Here is a 13,824-nt window from a genome sequence, read left to right as displayed (position 1 = left end):
CTCCAGACTCACCCCGGGGAAGGGCCACTCTGGCTGGGCATGGCCTCCACTGAGCACCCCCTGGAGCCCCCGGAGCACCTCCAGAGCCACCCCCCACTCTCCCCAGACTATGCCCGGGGAAGGGCCACTCTGGCTGGGCATGGCCTCCGCTGAGCACCCCCTGGAGCCCCCGGAGCACCTCCAGAGCCACCCCCCACTCTCCCCAGACTATGCCCGGGGAAGGGCCACTCTGGCTGGGCATGGCCTCCGCCGAGCACCCCCTGGAACCCCTGGAGCCCCTCCAGAGCCACCCCCCACTCCTCCAGACTCACCCCGGGGAAGGGCCAATCTGGCTGGGCATGGCCTCCACTGAGCACCCCCTGGAGCCCCCGGAGCACCTCCAGAGCCACCCCCCACTCTCCCCAGACTATGCCCGGGGAAGGGCCACTCTGGCTGGGCATGGCCTCCGCCGAGCACCCCCTGGAACCCCCGGAGCTCCTCCAGAGCCACCCCCCACTCTCCCCAGACTCACCCCGGGGAAGGGCCACTCTGGCTGGGCATGGTCTCCACCAAGCACCCCCTGGAGCCCCCGGAGCACCTCCAGAGCCACCCCCCACTCCTCCAGACTCACCCCGGGGAAGGGACACTCTGGCTGGGCATGGCCTCCACTGAGCACCCCCTGGAACCCCTGGAGCCCCGGGAGCACCTCCAGAGCCACCCCCCACTCTCCCCAGACTCTGCCCGGGGAAGGGCCACTCTGGCTGGGCATGGCCTCCGCCGAGCACCCCCTGGAGCCCCCGGAGCACCTCCAGAGCCACCCCCCACTCCTCCAGACTCACCCCGGGGAAGGGACACTCTGGCTGGGCATGGCCTCCGCCGAGCACCCCCTGGAGCCCCCGGAGCACCCCCAGAGCCACCCCCCACTCTCCCCAGACTCACCCCGGGGAAGGGACACTCTGGCTGGGCATGGCCTCCACTGAGCACCCCCTGGAACCCCTGGAGCCCCTGGAGCACCTCCAGGGCCACCCCCCCACTCCACCAGACTCAGCCCCGACCCGGGCACACTCTTCCCCGGGTCCTGGGCTCCGGGACTCCAGGGATGACCACCGGGGACCAGGCTCTCCCTCCGAACCCGGGGACCCACCCTTAAGCACCCCCTCGCGGGCTAAACCCCTTAGGGGCAGCCGCCTGGAAGCCCGTGCCCTTGGTACTCTTAACCACACTTTGAAATTTTTCGAGTATAGTGTACTATTTCGGTTTTTACTCTAAGTCCCTCAGGGGTATAGTGTACTATACTATGATGGTCAGATCACCTCCAGGCCCCAGGGGAGTGCTTTTCTGGGGTCAAACAGTGCACTGATGATGGGGGATTATTTCATTTTGCTCATTTTGGTGTTTTTTCACATTTTAACCCATTTTCACCCCTTTTGCTCACAACTTCGTACTACGGCCCGGAAAAACGACAGAGTCGATGGGTATAGTGTACTATTGCCGAAAAATGACAGAGTCTTTTCGGGTATAGTGTACTATTTCGGTTTTTACTCTAAGTCCCTCAGGGGCATATGGTGCTATACTCTGATGGTCAGATCACCTCCAGGCCCCAGGGGAGTGCTTTTCTGGGGTCAAACAGTGCACTGATGATGGGGGATTATTTCATTTTGCTCATTTTGGTGTTTTTTCACATTTTAACCCATTTTCACCCCTTTTGCTCACAACTTCATACTACGGCCCGGGAAAACGACAGAGTCGATGGGTATAGTGTACTATTGCCGAAAAATGACAGAGTCTTTTCGGGAATAGTGTACTATTTCGGTTTTTACTCTAAGTCCCTCAGGGGCATATGGTGCTATACTCTGATGGTCAGATCACCTCCAGGCCCCAGGGGAGTGCTTTTCTGGGGTCAAACAGTGCACTGATGATGGGGGATTATTTCATTTTGCTCATTTTGGTGTTTTTTCACATTTTAACCCATTTTCACCCATTTTGCTCACAACTTCATACTACGGCCCGGAAAAACTACAGAGTCCCTCGGGTATAGTGTACTATTGCCGAAAAACGACAGAGTCCCTCGGGTATAGTGTACTATTGCCGAAAAACGACAGAGTCCCTCGGGTATAGTGTACTATTGCCGAAAAACGACAGAGTCCCTCGGGTATAGTGTAATATTGGCTGGAAGCTCGGTTTTTTTTCTAAGTCCAGCAGGGGTATATGGTACTATATTCTGGTGGTCAGATCACCTCCAGGCCCCAGGGGAGTGCTTTTCTGGGGGCAAACTGTGCACTGATGATGGGGGATTATTTCATTTTGCTCATTTTGGTGTTTTTTCACATTTTAACCCATTTTTACCCCTTTTGCTCACATCTTCAAACTCGGGCCCTGATTACAAGTTCTGACCAAATGATGACAAACACGGTATTTATTATGTATTTTTTTTTCATTTTTTTTATTTTTCCAACTTATACATCCATCATTGGTGCCAGGCAGGTTGTGGAGAAAGCAGTGAAGAAAGGAGAGTGCCATCACAGAAAAGATGTCCATCCTGGGTCAAGGTACCCTGCACTTTTACATATCCAAATGACAGCATTTAAAGTTTTTTAGCGTATGGTATCTCTCGTTGCATGGAACCGCACAGAGGCCAACGCCACACTGACGGCACCTGTACTTTGTTTGCCGCCTGCCTTTGGTACGAGAGCGGTCAGAGCACACGGCGCAGTCTGGACGTCCCTCTGCTTGACAAAGCCAATGACGCTCTGTGAGTCTCTGTGGCATTTCACCCTCCGGTCTTGAGCGCCTTTCTTGTTTTTTGGAGTGATCAGCCAGTAATGCATCAATAATGTTCTGAATGTAAACCTTTAAAGGTTTGTGTGGGCCTGGAGTGGATTTGGTGTATATGATGTGTGAGTTGACAATACTTATGCTTATAATGGCATTGAATATGCGATGATACCATTTCCGGGACCTGTGTGGAAAGAGGTATGTCTTCATCCTCTGGTCAGCAGTGTCCACTCCACCCATGTAGGCGTTGTACTGGTCGACACATACAGGTCTTTTGATGTCACGGAAGCCAGTGTCATCTGTCTTGGATCGGATCCTCCTCTGAACACAATCATTTCCATGGACTGTGGACAACATGGTGAGACGTTTAGTATCGTGCCAAGCACAAGCCAGGAGTTTTCCCTTTCTGCAAAAAACTGGGTCATCTCCTTTTTTCAGCTGTAAGACACTTTTACCAAGGCATTTTGGCATCCCCAACCTGGTAATCCTTACCGTCCCACACAGTCCAGTTTCCAAATCTGCTAATTCATTTGCAATTACAGGCGAGGTATAGTAACTGTCCATGTAAATCTCGTGTCCTTTGCCCGTAAAGGGAGAAACCAACTCACGGACAACTGCGTGTGTTGCACTGATGTTGCTTGCATTATTTTTGTACTGTCCAGTGTGCATTGACCAGCGCAAAACATACCCTGAACAGCTTTCACTCAGGGCATACACTCTATAGCCATATTTGTCAGGTTTATTCGGAGAGTAACATTTTAGTGAAGATCTCCCCTTGAAAGCTATTGTCATTTCATCTAAAGAAAGCTCCTTGATTGGACTGTAAACTGCTGCAAATTTGGGAATAATCAAATCTATTATTGGGCGGACTTTGAACAGTTTATCGTGCCCGGGCTCGCCTGTTCTCACATAATCATTATTGTTGACAAAATGAAAGAACGAAAGAATGATTTCAAATCTGTTTCTTGACATTACATTTCCAAATCCAGGCGTTTGTGTAAGCCAAAATGTTCCCCAGTAATCCTCGATTTCAGGTTTCTCAACAAGGCCCATGGAGAGATGCAAAGCGAAGAAAGCTTTCATTTCGGTGACTGATACATCATACCACTCAAGAAATCTTGAATGTGGCTTCAGAATCATAGGTGCCATACACTGATGTGCATATCTATTTGTCTCATCAGTAATGAAAGTCCAAAACTGATCGGTCAGAAAGAGTGACAGAATATCAAATGGATTAGCATCCGTCAGATCCATCTCTCCTGTGTAGCCAACTGGGTCTTCAAAAGGTTTGATCCATGCCTCAAATACCTCGACCTCTCTCAGCATGTCCCAGCTCTCATCCACCGGGCAAGTTTTACTGCAGCCACTGGTTCCACTGGTTCCTCGCCTCCGTCTGTCCTTTGCACCTGTCCGTTGTTTCGAAGTCCCTTCATCTCCACTTGGAAATCCATCGTCACTCTCGGGGAGATAATACCCTTCAGAGTCAGAATCTGCTGTAAATTGCATGCCACGTGTACTTCCTCCAGCCATTTTTTTCCTTACCGGATCTGCCCTGGATCATACCTGGCTAATAAAGGGAAGTTGCACCGAACCGACCAATGACTGAAGTGATTCATTTTCTACTATTATTTCATTAATTTCCTTGTACGGTAAAGTTGCATTTCTGCGACTTTGGCGCTTAAAGGGTTAAAGTGCAATAAGAGGAACGTAAAGTTTTATGCACGTGAGGTCCATCAGCCAATCACATCGCAGCATTGTTTCATGCAGGAGTCCAGTGTGTGATGTTCTGATCAGAACAAACATTTATATTGTAATTAACTTTTAATAGAGCAATAAAACATTTCAATTTATTTAAAAAGCATCATTAGACTATTTGTTATAAATTATAATAAATTGATAGTGAAACATAACCAGACACATTAAAATTACATCTGTTATAGAATAATACTATATTTTTTTTTATATAAAAGTGGCAAAGTTGCAGAAACACAGTCACTTAACTATAGCTAGATTTGGACCTTCACTTCTCGTTCTGTTCATTCTCTGGGAATTAACATTTTTGCACTGTGTAGCTTTATGAGTGTTATCAAGCAATGCTTATGCCATTTATTTAATTTAACCATAATTATTTTTCATAGCCAATATTGTATTGATTAATTAAGTACACTAATGTATTAATAACTGGCTTTAGTCACTTTCTCCTGGCACAGTTTCATCACATCATCATTTTATAGCATTACAACCTCAACATTTTACTCTTACTTTAGAAGGCTGGACCACATTAAAATGCACCAGAAGACCCAAAAAGGTCTGAAAATCTCTGGCCCCCAGACCCCCCCTGTTCATTAATTTAAACTGCTAATGTGGCTGTAGACCCTTAACGCCCACAAATACACCCAAAAACATATCTGGGATGTGTGTTATTTGTACAGGGAGTAGAGGTGATGTCAGCGGAATACCAAGTTGCATTGTGGAATTTAAGTTATCAATATTTGAGCTTGTGAGGTGTTGAGAATAAACTAACTGGCAAACAGATGCCCTGGAGTTTTGGTGCACTTTGTTTGCGTTGAAGAAAGTTCCCATATGTGAATTGTTCACTGACAATGGCAAAAAAACTGATTCTGATGACGTGGTGAGGGGCCCCCAAAAATGTTTTCGCTTAGGGCCCCCTGAAGGCTTGGGCCGGCCCTGGAAGCAGGTGGCAGGAGACGGAGAGGGCGCTGCTGCTCAGAGCGGCTCCGCCTCCTCCATTCCAACCACCTTAAAAGCGCCAGCAGAAAGCCCCATCAACCCACCATCCTCCACACGCAGCTCTGCCCCACGAGGTGAGCTCGAGACTGTTTTTAATGATGACTTCATGGATTTCTCCACCCGTGAAGTCAGAAAAAGAGTGTGGCAGTCAGATGCGACGGGCGCCAAAAAGAAGTCGAAATAAAAGATGGGTTGTATCCTCCAAAGTCTCCTCTTAATGGCGTTCTCCTTGTCCTCTTGGAACGCAGGCGGCCTCCGGAGCCCAGTGCGGATGCAGAGTGCGTTACACTTTTCCAAGTGGGACGTGCTCTGCATCCAAGAAACGCACTGGGATGTCAGCCACGCGCAACAAGTGCGGAGCATGGGAGTAGGCTCTGTATTTTGGGCCCTGGGCACGGCGTGCTCGCGCGGTGTGGCCACGGTGGTGAGGCCTGGTGTCTTAGGCCAACCCACCCTGGTACACGCCGACCCAGAGGGCTCCTTCCTGGTCCTGGACTTCACGGACACAGTGAAGTTCAGACTAATTAACATCTACGCCCCGAACGATGATGGTCTGAGGAGGCAATTCTTCAAAAAAATACTTCACTTTGCGAACGACACTACAATCATAATCGGTGACTTTAATACAACATTTTGCAATACAGACATCGGCATTAACAACTCTTTTAAAAACAGCACTGCCAGGACAGCCCTCTTGGAAGAAGCCGCCAGCAGGAACCTGACGGAGGTGTGGCGGTTCCTCCACCCCTTCCTGAAGGATTTCTTCTGGCGGCAGGTCGTCCAGGGCGTCCTGAAGCAGTCCCGCATTGACCTCTGTTTTGCCTCCTCAGACCTGGCACAGAGAGTCAGTGGTGCTTCCTACAAGTGGTCAGGCTTGAGTGATCACTCCACTTTAGATATTTATTTTGGGTTAGTTTCATCACCGAGGAATGGAGGACTGTGGGTCCTAAACAGCTCCATCCTCGGTGATGAAACTTTTTGTAGGAAAATGGACTTTTTATTTGACACTTTTGACTTGGAGCTGGAGCTGATCGACAGCGTGGTGGATTGGTGGCCGACAGCCAAAGCGTGCATTAAAAAACTGTGCGTTACAGTAAACACAAGGCGTGGCTGTCGGCCAGGAGGGAGACCGCTCTCCGCCAGCGCCTGCAGGTCCTGGACCAGGGCGCAGCTTCCACCACTGGCCCTGTGGATCCAGAGTACCTGGTGATGCGCGCTGAGCTGGAGCAGCTGGAGTTAAGTAGGTGTCAGGGTGCAATTTTGAGGGCAAAAGCCAGACACACAGTCGAAGGAGAACGCTCGACAGCATTCTTCTTCGGCTGTGAGAAGGCTACACAGGGAAAGATGCACATAAGTTGATAAGACAGGTAAGATTGTTTCCGAGGTAAGTGAGGTTTTAGAGACAGCGCAGGATTTCTATAGTAGGCTTTTTAGTTCAGACGGAGTGGCAGAGCAGGCTTTAGACCAGGCTGTAGGTGCTCTGGAGCGCACACTGAGCAGGGAGGATAGGGAGCTGTGCGACGCACCTCTGTCTCTCATGGAGATAGAGGCTGCAGTAAAGAGTTTAAATACAGGAAAAAGCCCCGGAGAGGACGGACTAACCTGTGAGTTTTTCAAGCGTTTCGCTTCCAGGTTAGCTCCGATCCTACTCCTATTATATCAGGATTTTGAGAGTGAGTGTAGAGTTGGCGATGGTTTTGCGATGAGTGTCGTCACTCTGCTTTTTAAGAAGGGCGACAGGAGCAGCCTCGCCAACTACAGGCCCATTAGCCTTTTGAACGTAGACTATAAAATTTTAGCAAAGATATTAGCAGGTAGGTTAAAGCGTGTGATTGGATCCGTCATACACACCTCGCAGGCCTACAGCGTCCCCGGGAGGGACATCTCAGACACAGTTTTGTCTCTGAGATATCTCCTCCGGCAGATGCACGTGACCGGTGGTATTCACGTTAGTGTAGACTTAAACAAGGCGTTCGACAGAGTTGAGCATTCGTTCCTCTGGACTGTATTAGGTAAGTTAGGTTTCGGCGAACGGTTTGTTAATTGGCTACAGCTCATCTATTCCTTTGCGGTCAGTAAGGTCAAAGTCAACGGGTTTCTAACTGACTCTTTCCCCTTAAAAAGATCAGTCAGGCAGGGCTGTCCCCTCTCGTCGCTCCTCTACAGCATCGCCGCTGAGCCTTTGGCGGCCATGTTGCGGGCGGACGCGGCAGTGAGGGGACTGACCACGCCTGCGGGTAGGGAAGTCAAAATTTTTCAGTGCGCAGATGACACGAATCTGATCCTCCGAGACGTGGAGAGCCTGAACGCCTCTCTCCACGTGCTCAATGTTTACGGCCTCGCTTCAGGGGCCAAAATCAATTTCGATAAAACCACGGTTAAATTTTGCGGCAGCATCACGCCTGTTCCTCTACCTGTGCAGCTCCGGGAGGCCGGGGACTCCTACAAGGTCCTCGGCGTCCCCCTGGGCAGAGACGAGGAGGCGTGTCGTACTGCACTTTGGTCGCCTTTGTTAGAGAAAATTACAGCGCGCTTGAATTTTTGGAGACGTCGTAATCTGACATTAAAAGGTAAAGTCTTAGTTGTAAATTCTTTGTGCATGTCCATGTTGAACCATGCACTCTCCGTGTACGGCCTGCCGGGGGTCTATGCTAACAAATTAAGGTTAGTGATAAACCACTTTTTGTGGAATCGTGAGAGGGGCTTTATTGCACATAATGTTATGATAGGTGAGTACGATCAGGGAGGTTTAAAGTTAGCAGATTTAGAGTTGAGGAAGAAGGCCTTCAGGCTGAAAACAATTCGGAAATTTCTAAACGTTGAGGTAGATGCTCCATGGAAGGATTATATAGGTGAGTTTGTTAATAGTCTAGGTAAGTTTGGTGTTTATAATTTGTGTTTGTTGCCCCCTGTTTCGGTCCTGGAAGGCCTCCCCCCCCTTCGAGAGGAAACTCTTGGAGGCGTGGAGGACTTTCAGGCCCCTGACTGTGGCGGTTCCAGACAGCGGTGAGGGTCTCGCGCACATGCCCCTCCGTCATAACCCTGACTTGCTCTCCGCTCCCCCCGGGAAGCGCGAGTGCATGATCAGTGGGGCGATGGAGGAGGCTGGGCTGGAATTTGTAGGTAAGGTATTTGACGTGAAAGACAATTTTAGTGTAGATTATATAGGGAAGTGTTTTAGGTTAGCAGGTAAAGTGTTTAGGAAAAAGTATTAGTGGTATGGTAAGTATTTTTAACAGGAATCTGGTCAGGCATTGGGGAAGCACTTTGGGCCAAATGGGGAGCACGACAGGTAAGTTGAATTGGAAGGTTTAGGATTTTCACGGACCTACCCACCCGCATCCTGTATCAGTTGTTGTTGCCGGGAGTGCTCAGGCGTCCCGCCTCGGAACACAAATGGTCATTAACATTCCCCGCACGCACCATCGCAACCATCTGGGCCAACATCTATAATTGGTACACCCCACATAACGTAGGTCATTTTGACTTCAGATTTAGACACAGGATCGTCTTTACATCCGCAGCACTGCACGCATTTCTTCCCGACAGCTACGCTGCGGACTGCCCCGTGTGCCACGGACCCCCCGAGACCCTGGAGCACATGCTGTACACATGCCCGGCCGTCCGCCCGTTCTGGTCCCGACTGCAGGACCTCCTCGCTCGGAGGCTGTCCTGGAGGCTCCCACCGCCGGCGGCCCTAGGAGGGGACGACCAGGAGCCCTGGCTCCTCCTCTTTGGTCCCGGACAGAGTCGCTCTGGAGCCAACACCCATCTCGCCCGACTAACCCTCTCCATAGCCCGGTATACGTTATATCTCAACAGGAACATCCATCTCCGTGACAAAACAGCAGAACCCTGGCCCATCTTCAAAGGACTCTTAGCCGCACACCTGCGACACCTCCACATGGCAGCAGAGCACCGGTTCATCACCCACCTCGTCCCCCACAACACCCTGATCCACCTCACACCCTCTGGAAACCTGGACATCCTCTTCTGACCCCGGCCCCCAACCACGGCATCACCCCCCACCACTGAAGAATGTTTGATAATGATTGTGTGTTTGATTTTTCTGTAATTTTTTGTCTCGTCTCCCCCTGCCCTTGTGTGTTCCATTCCCTTACCCTTGTGTGTCATGTTTGTCTGTACATTCATGTAAATATATGTAAATACTTGTAAAAAAATTTAAGATGTTTTTGATAATAAAAGATAAAAAATAAATAAAAAAAAAGCCAGGGCCTGGCTCCGCCCATGCTAAATACTGATTGGATTGAGTTCAAATAGAGAAAATAGAAGCTACAGTGAATGAGCAACTCTTCTTACACTGACAGTGATGAAGACTGGGAACCTCCTGCCAGAAGTTCAACTGCAGAGATGGAGACCGAGGCTGATGGAGACCACGACATTTAAGTCCAGATGAAAGACACAAGTACAGCTGCACACAACCCAGGTCTATTCAGCAAATACAAGTGTGGAGCAGAGAGCAGAGCCACTGTCACAGAGGGACATGGGTCAGGGACTGGAGGAGGACAATCAGGAGGATGAGCAGGAGGATCAGGAGGAGGAGGAGTAGCAGGAGGCGGAGCAGAGAGTAGAGCCACTGTCACAGAGGGACACGGTCAGGGACTGGAGGAGGATCAGAAGGAGCAGGAGGAGGAGGAGGGAAGAAACACAAGTGTTCTGTTTGTCAGAAAAGGTTTAAAACTAAACTGAAGGTAGAAACACACGCCAGAATCCACACTGGAGAGAGACCTTACAGTTGCTCAGTTTGTCAGAAAACATTTGTCCGAAAAGGTCATCTCAGCGTCCACACGCGCCGTCACAGACAAGGACTGGAATGTTCTGACACTGAACAAGAACCTTCAGCTGAGTTCTCCTGTGGAACAAGAACCAGTTCCTCCCCCACAACATCTGACCAGAGGAACCTTGAACACCAAGAAAACAATGAAGAATTTTAGCCATTCCTTAACCCTTGTATGGTGTTCACTGTTTTGTTGCTCAGCTGGTGTTCCGGGTCTGTTGGACCCGCTGTATTTTGGGGTTTTAAACCCAATAAAACAATTTTATGGTAAAATACTCACATGTTTACTTTGTCCCAATTAGAAGCAATATAAACATCAAATATGTTTAATATTAGCCCTCTAACTTTGTTATCACACATTTATGAATTAAAGTGCTACTCGTTTTTTTTTTTTTTTTTGTAAAATCAAGAAAATCTATTATACCCAAGAGTGGACAAAATCAAACTAATTTACAAATAAAGCAATGTTTTTCATGACCATAAACTTTAATTTATTTGAATTTCAACGAACTTCATTAGTAATCAGGTCATTTTAATAGCAAAACACAGTTTACACGACACAAGCTGAACACATGCAGTGACCATGTCAGTCCAGACAGTGATATATGTTCTTCGCAGAAAATGAGCCAAGGCCAAGTAGTCTGAGTTTGAAAAAATATTGCATTGTATTATTTTTCTTTTGATGAAAACGGGTCCCACAGACCCGAACACCATACAAGGGTTAATTAATACTGATGAAAGTTTAGTTTGTTCTTTAGTTTCTCTTGGGTTTTTGAGTGTTTGTGGCTCTTGCAGCTGTTCCTTCAGTGAGAGAACCAGGACGAGCGCTGCATCACAGTGTTCACGTTCACCATAGGTGAGGGTAAGAACGTAGATTGACCGGGAAATCGAGAGATTTGCCTTTCGACTCAGCTCCTTCTTCACCACAACAGTCCGAGCGACTGCAGCCGCTGCACCGATCCGCCTGTCAATCTCACGCTCCATCCTTCCCTCACTCGTGAACAAGACCCCGAGAAACTTGAACTCGGGGCATTGACTCCCCACCCACCCGGAGAGAGCAAGCCACCTTTTTCCGGTTGAGAACCATGGCCTCGGATTTGGAGGTGCTGATTCTCATCCCAGCTGCTTCACACTCGGCTGCAAACCGTCCCAGTGCATGTTGCAGGTCCGGGTTTGATGGAGCCATCAGGACAACATCGTCTGCAAACAGCAGAGATGAGATCCTGTGGTCCCCAAACCGGACACCCTCCGACCCCTGACTGCGCCTAGAAATTCTGTCCAAACAAAAATTATGAACAGAACCGGTCAAAATCAGAATCAGAATCAGAATCAGAATAAGGTTTATTGCCATTTATCAATGAACAGGATTCACGAACATAGGAACTTGTCCTGGCGGTTCGGTTTAACACAAACATAACACTGAACAATGAATACAAAAACAATGGACAATGAATAGCTACCGGATTTTAAAAATAGTTAAGTAAAGTTAAAAATAAACATGATATGTACATAAAATAAAGTATGTAGTGCAATAAAAAGTGAACAGTGCAGTGAGTGCAAAGTGCTTAGGAAGTGTTCATGAGTCCAACGGCAGAGGGAAAGAAACTGTTCCTATGACGGAAGGTTCTGGTCCGGATGGTCTGCTCCTGCCTGAGGGGAGTGGCCTCCTAAATGAGGGGAGTGGCTCAAATAGTCCGTGTCCAGGGTGAGAAGGGTCAGCTGTGATCCGACACGTCCCAGAGCCCTGGAAACGTACAGGTCCTGCAGAGATGGGAGTCTGCGGCCGATCACATTCTCAGCAGAGGCACGATGTAGCTGTAGGTGACAAAGTGCAGCCCTGGCAGAGTCCAACATGCACTGGGAACAGGAACAATGCAAACACAGCTCCGGCTATCTGTTTTTTTTATTGTCAAAATTATTTATTACAAAACATTTATAACAGACAATAAAAAGTTTCCACTTTTTATATACGGAATGGGGAGAAAGTGACTGAATCTGAATCCAACATGGCGGCGACCGAGACCGGTCCCTCTGATACAGCTCAGGCATCATTTTCTCTCTAAAAAGCTTTTTTTCATTGCATTACAGTTTGTTCCACTTCACACGTAGTATAGTCTGCTCAAAGATAGTGTTTGACCATAAAATAAATAACCCTAACCCTAAGTTTTTGTAGTAGTTTGGAGACGAGGGGGAAAAATGTAAATGTTTTCTCACCTGTTCATCTGATCCAGCCAATCTATAAGTGTAAAAAGTTTAAACCCAAAATAAATGTTGGGTCGGAGCGGGAGTCAAAACCAGGATCTCCAGCACCGCACGCAGCGTTACAACCGCTGAGCCAACAAATCTGAAAATGTCAATGTTGCGAGACAGTAAATGTACCTTGCATGTGATTTGGGCCGACAAGAGGGCCGCCATTTGGATTCTGCAACTTCCGAATTCTGACTTCCGTGAGTTAGGAGTGTATGATCTAGTGCCGACCCAAACCTCTGAGCTATCGTTTCCTGCTTGCGTCACCATCGGCTCGGCGCTGCTCGAGTTCTGGGGCTTGTCCTCACCAGTAAAACCACCAGGATCCCGATGAGCACCGTCAGCAGCAGCCCCACCACAACTCCCACCACCACTCCCATTATCACCACCACTCCCATTATCACCACCACTCCCATTATCACCACCACTCCCACCACCACTCCCATTATCACCACCACTCCCATTATCACCACCACTCCCACCACCACTCCCATTATCACCACCACTCCCATTATCACCACCACCCCCACCACCACTCCCATTATCACCACCACTCCCACCACCACTCCCATTATCACCACCACTCCCACCACCACTCCCATTATCACCACCACTCCCACCACCACTCCCACCACCACTCCCATTATCAACACCACTCCCACCACTCCCATTATCAACACCACTCCCATTATCACCACCACTCCCATTATCACCACCACTCCCATTATCACCACCACTCCCACCACTCCCATTATCAACACCACTCCCATTATCACCACCACTCCCATTATCACCACCACTCCCATTATCACCACCACTCCCATTATCAACACCAACTTGTCATCGTCATGGGCGGAGCCAGGCCCTGGCTAAAGACTATTTATGTTTATTATTTTAATTTGTTTTATTTTTTATAGTTTTATGCCTTAACAGTAGAATTAGTGTTGGCATTAAGACACAAACGTGTCCTTTGGTGACATATTCACATGTCTGTAGTCTTTAACACAACTTGCTGTTCACTGCCCCATTTTATAGTATTTATTCATTTTAGAGTGACTTAGTGAAAACCCCATAGAGATAGAACACTGTGCACAGAGACCACTGTAACAACGACATTTGTAATATTCATCTGATGACAACTTTCAAGGTTATAAATTACATTTACGTCATTTACGTCATAAGGCGCTGGTACAGCTGGCAGCCCGGTGTAAACGCTCTCTCTTCTTTCTCACACTTATTGTGCTTTATCTCCTATATTTTGTAAATATAGTTAG

The sequence above is a fragment of the Eucyclogobius newberryi genome, unplaced genomic scaffold (genome assembly GCF_026437365.1).
Source record: "Eucyclogobius newberryi isolate DKJ021-1_F unplaced genomic scaffold, fEucNew1.0.hap1 SCAF_10, whole genome shotgun sequence".
Lineage (NCBI taxonomy): Eukaryota > Metazoa > Chordata > Actinopteri > Gobiiformes > Gobiidae > Eucyclogobius > Eucyclogobius newberryi.
This window is presented reverse-complemented; position numbering follows the sequence as displayed.